The 18,992-nt window shown below is 41.5% G+C and overlaps 4 non-coding genes across 4 annotated transcripts; all 4 read right to left on the bottom strand.

Moving 5' to 3' along the window:
• Positions 1–2,810: 2,810 nt before the first annotated feature.
• On the bottom strand, positions 2,811–2,883 carry trnak-cuu (transfer RNA lysine (anticodon CUU)). The gene has a single exon. It is a non-coding gene; the product is annotated as a tRNA-Lys (tRNA).
• Positions 2,884–4,831: 1,948 nt separating this feature from the next.
• On the bottom strand, positions 4,832–4,904 carry trnak-cuu (transfer RNA lysine (anticodon CUU)). The gene has a single exon. It is a non-coding gene; the product is annotated as a tRNA-Lys (tRNA).
• A 495-nt stretch (positions 4,905–5,399) lies between these two features.
• On the bottom strand, positions 5,400–5,472 carry trnak-uuu (transfer RNA lysine (anticodon UUU)). Its single transcript has one exon. It is a non-coding gene; the product is annotated as a tRNA-Lys (tRNA).
• A 1,220-nt stretch (positions 5,473–6,692) lies between these two features.
• On the bottom strand, positions 6,693–6,765 carry trnak-uuu (transfer RNA lysine (anticodon UUU)). Its single transcript has one exon. It is a non-coding gene; the product is annotated as a tRNA-Lys (tRNA).
• Positions 6,766–18,992: the final 12,227 nt, after the last annotated feature.

The following is an 18,992-nucleotide window of genomic DNA, read 5'->3' as shown; positions in this document are numbered from 1 at the left end:
AGTGTCTAGAGAGAAAATAATACACAGCCTCACAGGACCGCAAGTGAAAACTAGAAATGAATTATTACGTCACCTGAGAAAAGCGGCCTTTCAGTTTAAAAGTGCAAATATACCTATCCCAAAATAGCATGCAAGAGAAGACAATTGGCTGCAACTGCGTCCGCCATGACAATGTTGATGCAATAAATGGGTTAAAATTACAAATATTGATCTTTTGATTTCTATTGATCTTTCATTATTAGCGAGTACGATTCTAGAGTAATGATTATGCTATGCAATTGAAGAGCATGCAGAATTATTTTTATCCTATTTCATAATATACTGCAGTAACTGTCTTTCAGTGATGATCTTAACATAATTTTAAGAGGGCATATTAATTTCTTTCTGTGTTCTGCTTTTCGGCCTTGGGTTACTAATTTTCAGTTTCGGCAAAGAATTTTAATTTTGGTGCCTCACTCGTACAATGTAACAGAAAAGCCGGCGGCGTTTCGGGGTGTTGTTGAGAAATGGCTTTTGCTTTGCATAGTAGAGTTTTAAGTTGCACTTACGGATGTAGCGTTGAACTGTATTTACTGACATTGGTTTTCTGAAGTGTTCCTGAGCCCATGTGGTGATATCCTTCACACATTGATGTCGGTTTTTGATGCAGTGCCGCCTGAGGGATCAAAGGTCACGGGCATTCAATGTTGGTTTTCGGCCTTGCCGCTTACATGCATTGATTTCTCCAGATTCTCTAAACCTTTTGATGATATCTTGTACCATAGATGACAAAATCCCTAAATTCCTTGCAATTGTACGTTGAGGAACATTGTTCTTAAACTGTTCGACGATTTCCTCACGCACTTGTTCACAAAGAGGTGAACCTCGCCCCATCTTTGCTTATGAATGACTAAGCAATTCAGGGAGGCTCCTTTTATACCCAATCAGGGCACCCACCTGTTCCCAATTAGCTTGTTCACCTGTGGGATGTTCCGAACAGGTGTTTGATGAGGATTCCTTAACTCTCTGTCTTTTTTACCACCTGTCCCAGTTTTTTTGGAATGCGTTACAGGCATAAAATTCTAAGTTAATGATTATTTGCTCAAAAAAATGAAGTTTATCAGTTTCAACATTAAATATCTTGTCTTTGTAGTGTATTTAATTCAATATAGGTGGAACATGATTAGCAAATCAATGTATTCTGTTTTTAATTTATGTTTAACACAACATCCCAACTTCATTGCAATTGGGGTTGTATATTTGTGTCACGATACGACAGTGTTCATTTGAACTGGAGGCAGAAGCAGGTGGAGGCTGAAGAAGTTTGTGGCGAACGGTGGAATGAGAAGAGATTCAGTGGTGGATCCTTGAGGCGTACCGGCGGGTCGTCGAGACAGGGAGCGTGCGGCAGGCGGTGGTGTGAGTAGGTGGATGGCTTGGCGGCGTGGTGGAAGAGGTCAGCAAGGCGGGGAACAGGGAGGGAGCACTGAGGACAAGGAAGAACACGCTGGGAGGTCAGAAATATTGCGAGGACCGGCGTAGCTTACGTGTAAGTTGCGAGCCGGTGTACCTCGGGTGAACGTTAACTCTCTGGGAGTGGAGTCTTGGATCTGGCAGGCTTCAATGCAGATGATGACGAAGGCTGATTGACAAGTTGCGCGGCCGAGGTGGTGCTGATTAGTGGGATGAGAGACAGGGGGTGAGGGGCGCCACCCGAGGTCCAACAAGGTACTCGAAAGACATAACATCACATTAAAAGCCTGGTATGCTACTGACCGAGATACCCAAGGTCAAAGCGAGAGTGCGTGGTGCATAGATGAACGTGGTGGGTGTTTTAAAGTGTTCAAGTATCCGAGTGAAAGTACCTGCGTGATATTTAGTTAACAACTTCTGAAGAATTTTGTCATTTGACCAGGGATTCGAACCCTGGACCCTCAGATTAAGAGTCTGATCCGCTACCAACTGAGTTATCCAGGTGCTATAGTCAATGAGGGAGTGAGGTGAGGAGATGCTAATTAAGCGCAAGCGAGTGACAAAAGGTACTCGACAGACAAAACATCAGATTAAAAGCCTGGTATGCTCCTGACCGAGATACCCAAGGTCAAAATGAGAGTGTGTGGTGCATCGATGAACATGTGGTGGGTTTTTTGAAGTGTTCAAGTGTCTGAGTGAAAGTACCTGCGTGATATTTAGTGAACAATATAAGAATTATGTCGCCAAAACAGGGACTTGAACCCTGGACCCTCAGATTAAAAGTCTGATGCTTTACCGACTGAGCTCTCCACATTCTACGGTGAATGAAGGAGTGAGGTGAGGAGACGAGGTGCCAATTAAACGCAAGCGAGTGACTAAACAGGTACTTGAAAGACAGACATCAGATTAAAAGCCTGGTACGCTCCTGACCGAGATACCCAGGGTCAAAGTGAGAGCGTGTGGTGCACCGATGAACATGTGGTGGGTGTTTTGAAGTGTCTGAGTAAAACTACCTGTGTGATATTTAGTGAACAACGTCTTAAGAAATTTGGAGCTTGAACAGGGACTTGAAACCTGGACCTGCAGATTAAAAGTCTGGTGCTTAAGCAACTGAGCTATCCAGAATTTACAGTCAATGAGGGAGGCAGTGAGGTGCAAATTAAGCGCAGAAATCTGACTGACCGAATAGTTACTCGAAAGACAGAACATCAGATTAAAAGCCTTGGTATGCTACTGACCGAGATAACCAAGGTCAAAGTGAGAGTGTGTGGTGCATCGATGAAGATAGTGGGTGTTTTGAAGTGTTTAAGTGAAAGTACCTGTGTGGAAGTTAGTGAACCATTTACGAAGAAGTATGTTGCTTGAACAGGGACTTGAATCCTGGACCCTCAGATTAAGAGTCTGATGCTCTACCGACTGAGCTATCCAGGTTCAATAGTCAATGAGGGAGTGGGGTGAGGAGACCAGGTTCAAATTAAGCACAAGCAAAGCAGGTTCTCGAAAGACAGAACATCACATTAAAAGTCTGGTATGCTATTGACCGAGGGACCCAAGGTCAAAGTGAGAGTGTGTGGTGGGTGTTTTGAAGTGTTCAAGTGTCTGAGTCAAAGTACCTGCGTGATATTTTGTGAACAATTTCTTAACAATTTTGCAATTTGAACAGGGACTTGAAACCTGGAACCGCAGATTAAAAGTCTGGTGCGCCACCAATTGAGCTATCCAGGATCTGTAGTCAATGAGGGAGGCAGTGAGGTGAGGAGACCAGGTGCAAATTAAGCGCAAGAAATATGACACTGACGAAACAGGTACTCGAAAGACGGAACATCAGATTAAAAGCCTGGTATGCTCCTGACAGAGATACCCAAGGTCAAAGTGAGAGTGTGTGGTGCATAGATGAATTTGGTGGGTGTTTTGAAGTGTTCAAGTGTCTTAGTGAAAGTACCTGCTTGATATTTAGTGAACAATTTCTTAAGAATTATGTGCCTGAACAGGGACTTGAACCCTGGACCCTCAGATTAAAAGTGATGCTCACTCCCTCCCTAAATCAATGAGGGAGGGAGTGAGGTGAGGAGATGAGGTGCAAATTAAGTGCAGAAATATGACTGACTAAACAGTTACTCAAAAAGTAGAGCAGATTAAAAGTCTGGTATGCTACTGACTGAGATACCCAAGGTCAAAGTGAGAGTGTGTGGTGCATTAACAAACATGTAGTGGGTCTTGAATTGTTCCAATGTCAAAGTGAAAGTACCTGCGTGATATTTAGTGAACAGCTGAAGAACCTTGACATCTGAACAAGGATTTGAACCCTGGACCGTCAGATTAATAGTCCGATGCTTTACCGACTGAGCTCTCCAGGTTCTATGGTGAGTGAATGAGTGAGGTGAGGACACGAGGTGCCAATTAAGTGCCATCGAGTGAGTTAAAAGGTACTCGACAGACAGGACGTGAGATTAAAAACCTACTACTGACCGAGATACCCAAGGTCAAAGGGAGAGTGTGTGGTGCAAAGATGAACGTGGTGGGTGTTTTGAAGTGTTTCAGTGAAAGTACCTGTGTGAAATTTATCGAACAATTTACTAAGAATTGTGTTACCTGAACAGGGACTTGAACCCTGGACCTTCTGATGCTCTACCGATTGAGCTATCCTAGACCTGTTGTCATTGAGGGAGTGAGCTGAGGAGACAAATTTTCAGTGTCTGAGTAAATCCCTGCGTGATATTTAGTGAACAATTTCTTCAGAAATTTGGAACTTGAACACAGACTTGAACCCTGGAACTGCAGATTAAAAGTCTGGTGCTTAACTAACTGAACTATCCAGGCTCTACAGTCAATGAGGGGGGCAGTGAGGTGAGGAGACAAGGTGCAAATTAAGCGCAGAAATGACTGACTAAACAGTTATTTGAAAGACAGAATATCAGATTAAAAGCCTGGTATGCTACTGACCGAGATACCCAAGGTCAAAATGAGAGTGTGTGGTGCATCGATGAACGTGGTGGGTGTTTTGAAGTGTTCAAGTGTCTGAGTCAAAGTACCTGCGTGATATTTCGTGGACAACTTCTGAAGAATTTTGTAACTTGAACAGGGACTTCAACCTTGGACCCACAGATTAAAAATCTGATGCTTTACCGACTGAGCTCTCCAGGTTCTACAGTCAATGAAGGAGTGAGGTGAGGAGACGAGGTTCCAATTAAGTGTAAGCGAGCAATTGACTAAACAGGTACTCGAAAGACAGAACATCAGATTAAAAGCCTGTTATGCTACTGACCGAGATACCCAAGGTCAAAGTGAGAGGTGCATCGATGAACGTGGTGGGTGTTTTGAAGTGTTTCAGTGAACGAACCTGTGTGAAATTTAGTGAACCATTTACTAAGAAGTATGTTGCCTGAACAGAGACTTGAACCCTGGAACCTCAGATTAAGAGTCTGATTCTCTACCGACTGAGATATCCAGGTTCAACAGCCAACGAGGGAGTGAGGTCAGGAGACCAGGTGCAAATTAAGCACAGAAAAACGCTCGAAAAACAGAATATCAGATTAAAAACCTGGTATGCTCCTGACCGAGATACCCAAGGTCAAAGTGAGAGTGTGTGGTGCAAAGATGAACGTGGTGGGTGTTTTGAAGTGTGAAATTGAGTGAACAATTTACTAAGAATTATTTTACCTGTACAGGGACTTGAACCCTGGACCCTCAGATTAAAAGTCTGATGCCCTACCGACTGAGGTATCCAGGATGTATAGCTTTTGAAGGAGTGAGGTGAGGAACCCATGTTCCAATTAAGCGCAAGCGAGCAATTGATTAATCAGGTACTCGAAAGATAGAACATCAGATTAAAAGGGTATGCTTCTGACCGAGATATACAAGGTCAAAGTCAGCCACATGTGGTGGGTGTTTTAAAATGTTCCAATTTCTGAGTGATATTTAGTGAACAACTTCTTCAGAACTAATGTTGCCTGAACAGGGACTTGAACCCTGGACCCTCAGATTAAAAGTCTGATGCTCTACCGACTGAGCTATCCAGGTTCTAAAGTTAATGAGGGGGCGAGGTGAGACAAGGTTACAATTAAGCACAAGCAGGTATTCGAAATACAGAACATCAGATTAAAAACCTGGTATGCGAATAACCGAGATACCTAAGGTCAAAGTGAGAGTGTGTGGTGCATCAATGAACATGTGGTGGGTGTTTTGAAGTTTTCAAGTGAAGGTTCCTGTGTGAAATTGAATGAATGAATTTCGTGAAGCGGCACGGTGGTCGATTGCTTAGAGCGTCAGCCTCACAGTTCTGAGGACATGGGTTAAATCCCCGGCCCCGCCTGTGTGGAGTTTGCATGTTCTCCCCGTGCCTGCGTGGGTTTTCTGCGGGCACTCCGGTTTGCTCCCACATCCCAAAAACATGCATTAATTGGAGACTCTAAATTACCCGTAGGTGTGACTGTGAGTGCGAATGGTTGTTTGTTTGTGTGTGCCCTGCGATTGGCTGGCAACCAGTTCAGGTTGTACCCCGCGTCCTGCCCGATGATAGCTGGGATAGCACGCCCACGACCCGAGTGAGGAAAAAGCGGCTCAGAAAATGGATGGTTGGTTAAAATGAATTTAATGAGCAACTTTTTCAGCAATATGTTGCCTGAACAGGGGACACAAACCGTGGACCCTCAGATTAAAAGTCTGATGCTTTATCGACTGAGCTATCCAGGATCTGTAATCATTGAGGGAGTGAGCTGAGGAGACGAGGTTCCAATTAAGCGCAAGCGAGCAATTGACTCAGGTACTCGAAAGATAGAACATCAAATTAAGAGGGTATACTTCTGACCGAGATATCCAAGGTCAAAGTCAGAAAGTGAGAGGTGCATCGATGAACATCGATGGGTGTTTTGAAGTGTTCAAATGTCTGAGTGAAAGTACCTGCGTGATATTTAATGAACAACTTCTTAAGAATTATGTTGCCTGAACAGGGATTTGAACCCTAGACCCTCAGATTAAAAGTGATGCTCACTCCCTCCCGAAATCAATTCGGGAGGGAGTGAGGTGAGGAGACGAGGTTCAAATTAAGTGCAGAAATATGACTGACTAAACAGTTACTCGAAAAAGAACAAAAGCCTGGTATGTTACTGACCGAGATACCCAAGGTAAAAGAGAGAGTGTGTGGTGCATCGATGAACATGTGGTGGGTGTTTTGAAGTGTTCAAGTATCTGACTGAAAGTAGCTGCGTGATATTTAGTGAACAACCTCTGAAGAATTTTGTCACCTGAACAGGGATTTAAACCCTGGACCCTCAGATTAAAAGTCTGATGCTTTACCGACTGAGCTCTCCAGGTTGTAAGGTCAATGAAGGAGTGATGTGAGGAGACAAGGTGCCAATTCAGCGCAAGCGAGAACAAAATTGACTAAACAGGTACTCGAAAGACAGAACATCAGATTAAAACCCTGGTAAATTATTGACCAAGATACCCAAGGTCAAAGTGAGAGTGTGTGGTGCATCGAGAATATGTCTCTCTCCTCTATCTCTCATCTCCCTCTCTTTCTATTCTATATCTCTCTCTTCTCTCCCCGTCTCTCTCCCTGTCTCTCTCCTCTATCTCTCTCTCTTTTATATATCTCTCTTATCTCCCTGTCTCTCTCCTCTATCTCTCGCTCTTCTGTATCTCTCTCTTCTCTCCCTGTCTCTCTGCTCTATCGGTCTCTGTCTCCTCTATAAAGGTATATTACCTCAAGAATATGACGAACGCGACAAAAATGCAGCTGATTCCATAATACTGTATGTCCTATTTGACGGGCTTCAATTTGTACCTTTAGTTGGACCGGCCAGACATTACAAGTGAACAAGAAATGGAAGAAACAAGGGTGGTCGAATATTTGCTTTCCCATGACTTTATAGTGACAGGCATAACAATTACACGTATTATTCATACAGCAAGTTCAGACTGGCTTATGCAGTGTTGCCAGTTACCTTGAAAAAGTCACTTAGTTCCTTTACTGATTACTTTTTGAGCTGAAAAGTAAGTTAGTTACTTGACTTGATTTCAAAATTAACTCATTTATAAACAAGTCACTTTTGAGTTACTTTCAGCAGCCGTGACGTCAGCCGTGCAGCACGTGAAACCAGACGAAGTTGAAAGTTCTCACTTTGGAAATATTAATTATATTAAGTATTGTAAGTCCTTCAGTGAGTCAGTCCTTACCCTCCATGACCGATTTATGACTGCACACTCCGATATGAATAATTAACCCACGATGCATTGCGCATTTAACACGCCAGTTCAACTGTCATCTTAATGCGTCAATAAAAAGGAAAATAAAAAATAGTGTGGCGACAGTGAAATTGTGCATTTCTTTGCACTTTTATGGTTCTGCACCGTCACTGTGCATTGTGTAATAAACAATCAGTTCGCAATCGCTATCTTGATTAGTTGTTGTTATAAAACAGAGCGCACCCAGTTAAATGCTTCTGCACAGCTGAACTGCTCTTTGTTCAAATCACCAGCTACAAAGTAGCACTTCGCGAGAGACATTAATGATGCAAAAGTGTCATGAACGGAACAGAGGATAGGACCCAAAAATGCATGACTCCAAAACAAATGGACAGTTTCAAAAAAGAGAGGTTTAATATACGGGCATAGATCGGGGCACAGGCAGGCAATCCAAAACAGGCAACGGTATCCAAAAACATGAGGCAAAAAGGCGAGGTCGATAATCAGAACAGGGTCAAGTCTTACTGTGAGTCTGTGACGTGGAAACAAGGAATGCTGGAAGGCGACGACAAGGTACAATGAACTGGCAATGAGAGGGAATGAGACACGAGGTTAAATACAATAGGTAATTAGGGTGAACGAGACACAGGTGGTGAAGATGCTCTCAGGAGCAGGTGTGTGTGAAACAGGGGGAAGGCAAAAACCGGAACACACACCCATGACAGCACCCCCCCCTTAACGGCCGGCCCCAGACGGATGCGCAACATGGAAGTATTGTTGGTGAGAAGTAGCAACTGTCGTCTAATTAAGGAAAGTAACGTGTTACTTTGCTCGTTACTCAAAATGGCGGGTTTTATTATTATTTTAAATTTTTTTTTGCATTACCGGCATCACTGGTCCTATGGCAGTCCTTAAAACCGCAACCACTAAAGAGAAACCATAACTTCAGCAGCAGGATGATCAGCTTTCCCTTGGCCTGTCATGAAGTATTTGACCCACTCGAGCCAGCCCAGCCAACTGCATCAGCCTATTCATGTGCAGTATACATAAATATGACAGCCTGTCATTAGCTTGTTCTTGTGCCTTTCTTTGTGATTTGTTCAACTGTAACCACCAAACTTCAAGTGTTTAAAAATCATTCACTGCCATTGACGGCTTTAGAAGTCAAATAACCATGTTAACTGGGAAAGCTGGCAGTGAAAGAGTTAAAGAACATTACCAGCCATTCAGCATTATACAATACAATTATTTCTAATGCATAGTCATTAAAATATGAAAGTTTAAATCAGGTTGTTTCTCATGTTTTTATTTCCAAATTTAAACAGATTTGTTTTATTCCTCTATATCTAATACTGTATATTTCTATCTGTATTCGTTTGTTTTTGTGAATATATAGCAAAGAAGCATCTAAGAAATGAAAGGTGAAAAAAAATAATTTTAAAACTGATGTTGAAAAGTTTGATTTTCACCTGCAGTGAATTAGCATCTGAAGTAGCAGTAACTGTCAGTGAAAATTATGTTGTCATTTAGAGAAGCGTTTCAAAGGTGCCGAGGGAGGACCACGGCACAACAGCTGCTAGCACCACGGGGAGCCTGCCGGGGCCCTCGGCTGCTTCTCGATGTGCCCTGCTTGTTTCTTCGCCTCAGCCGTGCTCCGAGTTGGCCAAGGTCAACCAGAAGATGAGCACTATGGTTTTTCTGTTCATTTGGAAGTATACTGCTGTATGAAACAATTTGACCCGAGGCTTCATTTCATGCATTCATGATATATGATCTTTGGCTTTAACGTATAACTGGTAAAAGGATTGAAAACATTTTTGTTCATTTTTTAAAAAGGAAAATAGTACTCTATAATACTGTACTTAATAAAATAGAGTAATAACATTTAACAAACAGTTAGTGCATCATAATTTAATGCTTCAATTCATTGTGCCGCTTCTTCTGGTGTGCCCGCCTTGGCCACCGGGAGACAGTATAATATAATGATGCACTGAATTTTTGACCGCCGAAAAATGTCAGCCTCGAATGGTCAAAAAGTACAGTTTTGGTTTTGTCGCCGAAATAGAAGGGCCAAAACAGGATCTTGTTATGACGCAAGCAAAAACTGCATCGAGCACGGTTATGTCCACTATTTTTTATTTAAAAGAAAAAAAAAAGTGCCTCCACATTGAAAAGCCACCCAATCTTCCTGCTTTCTACTGTTTGGGTACTACTACTACACCCCAGATACAGCTAACACAGCTAATATACTATAATAAATATGAAAACTGTTAGAATAAATGTACATTTGTTATCCCATATTTACTCTTACAGTATTTTCAAAGCATGCATTTAGCAGTATGTTGATTGTATCATAAAAGTTGACATCTATGAAGAGGACTGTGCAATGAGTCATATATGTTATTGTTTTACGTTGCGGCAGCCTCCCTAGAGTGAGTCTGAGAGCCTTTTCCAGGACTGGACCTCAACCCACCAGCTGGGATTTGACAGTTGACGGCATTCCGATGGAGGGAAGACAACAGTGGTGAGTTAAACTTCCTTAAAGGGGGGAAGTGAATGACTGGATGTCATTGTGCGTTAATGACTGGAGGTCTGCGTGTTGGAAAACCCTGTGAATACTAGTAAATGGCAGGTAAATGAGGGACGGCGGAGTCCGATAAATTCCATAGAAAAAGGACGGCGGAGTCCTGTGTACACTTAAATTCCGTGAAAATCGCAGTAATAAAGCGCTTGTGTGACTGAGAAGTGAATGAATGGAGATAAAATACCACTAGGTATTTATCTCATATAAAACAGTGGGATTGTAAACAGCAGACTGGTATGGATGCAAAGGCAAGAATTCTCCACCTGAAAAGGTTGAAGTGAGAATTACCACAACAGAAAATTTGAGTTGCTGTCCTTCTGATAAGAAACCAGTTTTTAGAACATCCTCGGTGTTGACAAACTGGACCAAATTCTCGAAAATGGGGAAAGGAAGTAGTAAAATAAAACCCAGGTATACACTGCAGTGTAAAGATTGGAAGTTCATTTAAAAAAAAAGAAAAAAACAGGATCCTGATAAAATTCAATATTTAGACACATGGATAACTGAACACGGCTTTAATGGTTAGTTAAATACACAAAAAATAGCCGCGTTGCAGGAATCAATCATAAAAAGAAAAAAAAGAAAAACCCTAGAAAAAGAAGGAAAATGGTTTTGAGGAAACAGAATACTGAAAGAGAATTTGAGAGGGAGACAGAGAATGGAAAGAGAATGTAGACAAAATAAGAAAGGAAGAAAAATGTGAAAAGAAAGACAGAGAATGTGTAGAGAAGGAAAAAGAACAATTAATGTTCCATAGAAAGGAGGATGATGAGACAGGATCAGTGTCAAGGAGAAGAGAAAGAATTGTTGAAATAAGTGAAAACGGGGGAGGTGTAACTGCCCCCCTTTATCCTAAATTACCACCGCCTCCACATTAGAAGGACTGACACCACATAAAGCAGACATAAACCAGTTTGTTGAGGAAATGGAAAATTTAAGGCGATCATATTATTTAAATGGTGCGGAAATCCATCAAGTGTGGATGGCAGCCATGGGTACAGATTGGCATAATATAAGAGGACCATGGAATCCAAGAGATGAAAACGGGATTTTGGCCCATGATAGTCGTGAATTGGGACACCGGGTGGAAGGATGAATTAACAGAGCAACCCAGCGTTTCAGACAGAGAGCAAATTACACTGAAATAGCAAGAGTAAAACAAAAGGATGAGCTTTTTGAGGAATACCGAGTAAGAATGACAACTGTATTCAAGACTCACAGCAGCCTGCAGGAGGATGGAGATGAAAATGAGCCATTTCAACAGTAGTTGAAGAATGCTCTCCATGCAGGTTTAAAAGACGCAATTCGCAGCTGGGTTAAACATTACATTGGCCTGCCTACAGGCACCTTGGAGGAGTATGGAAATCACGCCCCCCATCCTGAAAAAATAAATAAAATAATAAAAGATAAAAAGAAACAACAACAGCATTAATGACTGAAGGGAGAAAGGTGATCTCCAAATTACAAGACAAAATGTCAGAGAAGGATTTGCATATTAAACTCTGGTACAAAGGTACACCTGGTCCAGATGTGGAATATGAGAGAAAATTGGCAAAATAAACACCAGCCAGAGTCACTATGATTTATTTATATACTGATACAGAAAGTACAGCAGTTGCAGGAGTAACATTAAATGAAGAGATGGAAGCACTGTTTAGAATGTGGACTCCACCCCACATCTTTTTGTACAAAAAATAGACATAAAAAATGGAAAGACTTGAGAAATCAACTGATTGGGTTACCTTTTCAACCAATACAGAAATAAGAGCCTCAACAGGAATAGAACGAAAGGTACTATTTTGGACAATTCAGGCACAAGAAGGGATACACCTCCATTCTCAGCAAAAATGAGACTTAATGCTCACTGAGGATGAGGAAGATTTGTTGAAGGAAGTGTCAGAAAAGTTATGGTCTAAAGGACCTACGGATGTTGGGTTAATAAAAGGAACCTTACCAGTATAAATCAGGCCGAAAACTGAATACAGAGACAATATCCATTGAAACAGGATGCATACGAAGGCATCAAACCAGTAATTAAAGATTTGATTGCTGCTGGAGTAAAAGTAAAATGTGATGACTCGCCATGCAACACTCCAATATTCCCACTAAAGAAAGCGCCACAATCTGATTTACAAGCGGTAAATAATGCAGTAATTCAAAGAGCTCCATGTGTGCCTGACCCTTTCACTTTGTTGAATACACTCAGGCCAGATGCTACAGTCTTTACTGTAGTAGATATCAGCAATGCATTGTTTTCTGTACCCATAGATGGGGATGGTCAGTTTTGGTTTGCATTTGCGTTTGGAGGATGGGGATACACTTTTACTAGATTGCCACAAGGCAATAAAGCCCCCACACCTCTAGGCATTGACCACATCCTTAAAAGGTCGTGGAATGTGATACCACCTACTCAAGCCTTAATAAAAGAAGCAGCTGCAGGACAGACGTATGAGCAATAGAAGATAACAAACTATTGTTGAATCTGAGTTTCAAAATAATGCGGAAATCACTGCGCACCTGAGTAAAATGATGTATGAGGAAGACCTCAAAATGACATCACCCTTAAAGTGGATTGATGAAGCAGAAAACGTTTTTTTGTGAAATAAAACATGATTGTCAAGAGTTAGCAGAAACAACAGCCAAAAGCAGAAGTGACTGAAAAGATCAGCCTTTCGAAAAAGGAGAGGTCCTATTTGTAGATGGCTCATCTAAGAAAAATGAACTCGGGAAAACACAAACAGGTTATGCAGTAGTGACTAAAGACACTATAATAAAAGCTGAGCGGTTACCATCAAATTACTCAGCTCAGGCAGCAGAATTAGCAGCATTAACAGAAGCGTGTAAAATAATGAGAGGAAAGGATATTACTATTTACACAGATAGTCAATATGCATTTGCCACAGTACACACCTTTGCACAATATTGGAAGAATAGAGGCATGATATCAAATTGGTTACACATGCAGAACTCTTAACAAAATTGCAAAATGGCATTTATGTATGACCAAATAATAAAACTATCTTACCAAAAAAATCTATATAAATGGGCTGCTATATTAAGTCATGGTGTAACACATGTCTTAAAGGAGGGATGGTGGGGGAGATACATCAATATTATACAACTTGTGTTTTTAATTCTTATTCAAAAAATGTTTGTAGGGCATGTTTGACATGTGCAAGGCACAATCCACAAGGTAATTTGAGACTACGTAGAGGACATTTCCCTACACCACAATACCCATTTCAAATGATCCATATGGACTTTGTTAAATTAAACCAAAGTGAGGAAAAAAATATGTTTGGTCATCATAGATGCCTTTTCAAAATGGATAGAAATCTTCCCAACCAAATATCCAGATGCATTGACAGTGGAAAAAGCACTTTGTAAGGATATCAATCCAAGATATGGTATTCCTGAAAAAATATACAGTGATAACGGTGCCCATTTTGTTAACCAAATTGTGAAAAAGATAGGAGTAATGTTTCACATTGATCTAAAGAATCATTGTGCTTACCATCCTCAAAACGCTGGATTAGTGGAAAGGATGAATGGAACAATAAAAAACAGACTTAAAAAGTGCATTGAAGAAACAGGAAGGCCATGGACACAGTGTTTGGAATTAGTAAAGCTGTATATAAACATAAGTAGCTGGCAACCAGTTCTGGGTGTACCCCGCCTCCTGCCCGATGACAGCTGGGATAGGCTCCAGCACGCCCGCGACCCTAGTGAGGAGAAGCGGCTCAGAAAATGGATGGATGGATAAACATAAGTATTTCAGGGCTAACAGCCTATGAAACATTGTTTGGAAGGCCTTATAAACTACCTCAATTTAAGAACCAATGGGAAACCAATGATGAAGCTAATTTAGCTGACTACATGTGGAAAATGTTAGAAAAACAACGACTAAATTAAGGCCCATTTCAAGTATTTTTGACAACCCTCACAGCTATAAAAATAGCAGAAAGGTCAACTTGGATTCATTTGACACATTGTAAAAAGGTCATTTTGGTTGAAAACTCCGACAAGGGAGGTGAGCAAAAGTCTGATAATAGGGTGGTCTCAGACGTTTAGAATCTGGGAAGACCTGAAAGTCAGTGAAGATTTTATAAGACACCAAACTAAAGTAGAGGGGATATTTCAACCAGAATGACCCCTAAGTGTTTAAAATCAGCTATGGGGTGTTGGATGTCAACGCTATCTGTTTATTTTGATTTTTCTGTTAGTATGGTATTTGTGGGAACCACCCAAGGTTAAATGAATGGACCATAAAGTAACCACTAAACCCTTACTCTTACATAAGTTTAGACATAGTAGCGGACAGTCAGGAACACCAATTCCTGTCATTCCCTGGATAGTCTCATGGGCATATAATAATTCAATTAGGGTAACCATAGCACCAAACACAACGACTAAATTGAGGCTCCAAATTACTAATTTAAAGGGATTTGCAAACACCAAACAGATAACTGGAAAAGATTATGAGACGTATTGGTGGTACCTTACAGGACATGTATTAGATTTGAGTTGGAATTCTCTAATTACTACCCAAGAGGGTGACTATTGGTCCATAGGACAAAGTCACGAGGCAAAGTACTTTCATAAAAAGATAACACTTGGAAAACAAGGATCAATGTTAAATATGAAAGTGACCATGGGAAGTGACCCTCTTAGAACGCCTAACGCGGCTGTTTTCAATACATCCTGTTGGGGTTTTCTCTTGTGGGCATATTCTACTAGAACAGACCCCTATTTCCCAATAATAATTTGCGAAAATAAAACTATGACTCTATTAGAGAACCCCCAATTGAGTCAGTACACCAACCAAGCAAGGGTGGTAGTAAAACGAATATCACAAAGTGATTTTTATTGGGAAATTCAGTCCATTACAGGAGTTTCAGGACAGAATAATAATTGGTTGCTTATGGTAGAACAAGCTGCTAATGTGACCCACAAGGACTGTGTAGTGTGCGCAAACTACGCGAGGGACGCGCGGTGACGTCAGCGAGGTCGCCGTCCGCGCGAGTATGAAGAAGCCTTAAGGAATCACAGCCTGCCACAAGACCTGTTGAGGCAGTTGAACACAGCAGTCATCGAATTAGTCCTGTGTTCATCCATCACTGTGGTTTGGTGCTGCCACATAAAAGGACAAACTCCGACTGCAACAAACAATAAAAACTGCTGGAAAAAATGTCGGCACACCCCTACCCGCCTTTGAGGACTTGCACACTGCCAGAACTAAGACAAGAGGATGCATAAATCCTGCATTGGGACGCGCTCCTGCATTATCCTGGTTACTCAGCTGTAAGGGGGGGGGGAAGTGGGGTATAAGAGTATTGAGTTTTAAGGTTTTTGAATGGGGGGGGGGGAGGAGGATAGAAGGAAAGGATGTGATATGAGGTTATGATTTAGTTTAGTGAGTGTGTAGTTTTGGAGAAAGAGGAATGGTAGGGTGGGATGATGGTTGGGTATTGGAATGTGTTATGAAGATTGAGGGAGATTGGGTATAGGGAATGTGGTGAATGTAGTGGTAGGGATTAGGAGGTTTTTGAAGTAGATGGAAATGGGAGTATTGTATGATTAATTTGTTTAATAGTGGTGGATGGGATTTTGGAGAGTTTGGGGTTTAAAGATGATGGATATTGGTGAAATTTTTGGTGGTTTTTTTTTTTTTGGTGAAGGTTTAATATTGTAATTTTAAGATGAGACAAGTGTATATCAATAGCGTTTGTTTATTAGTTTTGTATGGTGTCTGTCAAATGGCTGTCTGTTGTCACACTCGAGCGGCTCCAATTACCTTAGCCAAATTCCTTGTGTGTTTTTGACAAACTTGGCAAATAAAGATGATTCTGATTCTGTCGATCTCAGAGGCTAAAAGTGGGCATAGTTTGATTCCTGAATAGAAGCGAGAACACCAGCCTCTGTTGGTCTAAAGGTGCATAAAACTCCCATCCACATACTGATCTGGCCAAACCCTGCTTAGCTTCCAAGATGAGGTGCTCTCAGGATAGTATGGCCTTATGCAGAAGATTAGGTGCAGCTTTTGATATTTATAGGAAAAAAACTCACATCTAGGACCTGGATGCCCACGTACGGGTTTGTGCCTTTGGCAGTCACGACTACTTAATTTTACTTTACATGCTTTTTTTTTTGCAGCACGGCGGTCGACTGGTAAGCACATCTGCCTCACAGTTCTGGAGACCGGGGTTCAAATCCCACCCCCGCTTGTGTGAAGTTTGCATGTTTTTCCTGTGCATGTGTGGGTTTCTCCGGGCATTCCGGTTTCCTCACATGTCCCAAAAAATAAAAAGGTTGATTGAAAGATATATGATGATATTGCCCATAGGTGTGAATGTTGAGTGCGAATGGTTGTTTTACATGGGCCCTGTGATTAGATGACGACCAGTTCAGGGTGTACCCACCCTCTCGTCCGAAGATAGCTGGGATAGGCTCCAGCACGCCCGCGACCCGCGTGAGGATGAGCGGTACAGAAAATGGATCAACGTACTTTTGCGGGTTTCACAGTGAGAATGCGTCGCAACCAAACAACCTTTGCTCAGCCAATCAAAGGTCCATAAAGTACTAGTCCCGCCCACCGCAACGGTCAACTGTGTGAAGTTTGAAGGCGAAAGTTGAACGGCAGAAATATTTTCATAACTAGCATTAATACAATATCCATTATTTTACTGCGTTTTATCACATTATTTTACATCATGTAACTACACCATATATCTTAATAAATGCCAATATATCCTAATCAATGTCATCTTATACACGTGATCATGGGTTTTCCCCCATTGTCTTTTCAACTGGTGTTACCGTCTTCGCAGTAAAAATCCGACGTCCGGTGGACCGCTTAGATCATGTCAGTATCACGTCGGTCGGTCAAAGACCATATCTGTACGTCAAAATGACCTCCGAAACTGGTTGGAACATAATTATTCACTGTCATTATCTTTGAACCCAGAGAAGTACAATTGGACTGCAATATTTAGTATATTTATCAATTGTGACCATTCAGTACTTTATGTAAATTACTATATGAGTAATTACTGTGTGAGTAATTCTGTATGAGAATTCAATATTCTCATAATGGGATCGACCCACGGCCAGCCGTCCAGTCTTTCTTTTATTTCTTTTTTTGATTGTCAACAGAATTTATTTTACTCTCATTGTACTAAAACATTTACTCTTGATTGTTAATTCAGAGTTCATGTAACTACATTATCATTAATACATACATTTATATTTTTGGCAAATAAAGATGATTCTGATTCTGCTTGAGTCTGAAGATCTCAGAGCCAAAGAGTGGGCATTGTTTTAAACCTGAATCCATCTGTTGGTCAAAAGTCACAAACTGCTAACAATACCTGGTATGACCAGCCAGCCTCCCACCCAAGTACAAACCAGACCCACCCCTGCTTAGCTTCCAAGATCAGGCATTCTCAGGGTAGTATGCCTATAAGCTGAAGACCCTATGAGATGGTTGATATTTATAGGAAATGCGCACATCCAGCTTCCGAAATCGGTTGCAACATAACTATTCCTGTCATTATCTTCTAACACAGTAGTACAATTGGACTGCAATATTTAGTATATTTATCTTTGTGTGTTTTTTGGACATACTTGGCAAATAAAGATGATTCTTATTCTTATTCTGATTCTGATATACATTACGTAAACACTGTGCGTTTGTGTGCGATGTCTCACGTCCAAACCCAATTTTGGGTCACGGAACTAGAGTTTTGTATAAGAATTAAATTTTCCCATTGCTGGTCTGCACTGGTGGAGCTCAGTGGTTGCTTCCTCTAGAAATAATTCTACTGCAGAATTCATCTCTTCTCAATCCCTTCCAAGGGATCGAACCATGGGCTCTGTCCAGTGATTATCCATCCATTTTCTAAGCCGCTTCTCCTCACTAGGGTCACGGGGGTGCTGGAGCCTATCCCAGCTGTCATCGGGCAGGAGGCGGGGTACACCCTGAACTGGTTGCCAGCCAATCGCAGGGCACATAGGAACAAACAACCATTCGCACTCACAGTCATGCCTACGGGCAATTTAGAGTCTCCAATTCATGCATGTTTTTGGGATGTGGGAGGAAACCGGAGTGCCCGGAGAAAACCCACGCAGGCACGGGGAGAACATGCAAACTCCACAGAGGCGGGGACGGGGATTGAACCCCGCACCTCAGAACTGTGAGGCTGACGCTCTAACCAGTCGTCCACCGTGCCGCCCTCTGTCCAGTGATTAAAAAAAAATATATATATATATATATATATAGACGTCTTTGATTTTCTTTGTGATTGTGAATTTGATAATATATATATTCCATTTGTGTGCAGCCTAATAGCAAAATTCTGCTTCACCATGTTTACTTTGGAGTCTGTGCTCTATTATTTGACCTGAGTCTGGAGATCTCAGAGCCCGAGTGGGTTTATATCCGATTAGCATTTCTTTCGTGTATTCAGGACTTCTACCATTTAGTGATTTATAAACCAGTAACAGAACTTTAAAATCTATTTTAAAGCTGACTGGGTGCCAGTGTAAAGACTTTAGAACTGGAGTAATATGCTCTGAACACTTTGTTCTGGTCAGAATCCGAGCTGCAGCATTCTGAATGAGCTGCAGCTGTTTAATTTACTGTTTCATCAGGAACGTGGCATCCTCTAGTGTTACTTGTTTGGTCAAGAGGAGAACGTTTTTCAAGTGTGCTGTGCTGCGTTGCAGATGCATGTGCGCTCGCCAGGAGCGACACTGAAATACAATATATTTC

Source organism: Phyllopteryx taeniolatus, unplaced genomic scaffold (genome assembly GCF_024500385.1).
Source record: "Phyllopteryx taeniolatus isolate TA_2022b unplaced genomic scaffold, UOR_Ptae_1.2 contig_39, whole genome shotgun sequence".
Classification (NCBI taxonomy): domain Eukaryota; kingdom Metazoa; phylum Chordata; class Actinopteri; order Syngnathiformes; family Syngnathidae; genus Phyllopteryx; species Phyllopteryx taeniolatus.
The sequence above is the reverse complement of the archived record's forward strand: the minus strand, read 5'-3'. Positions and strand labels throughout refer to the sequence as shown.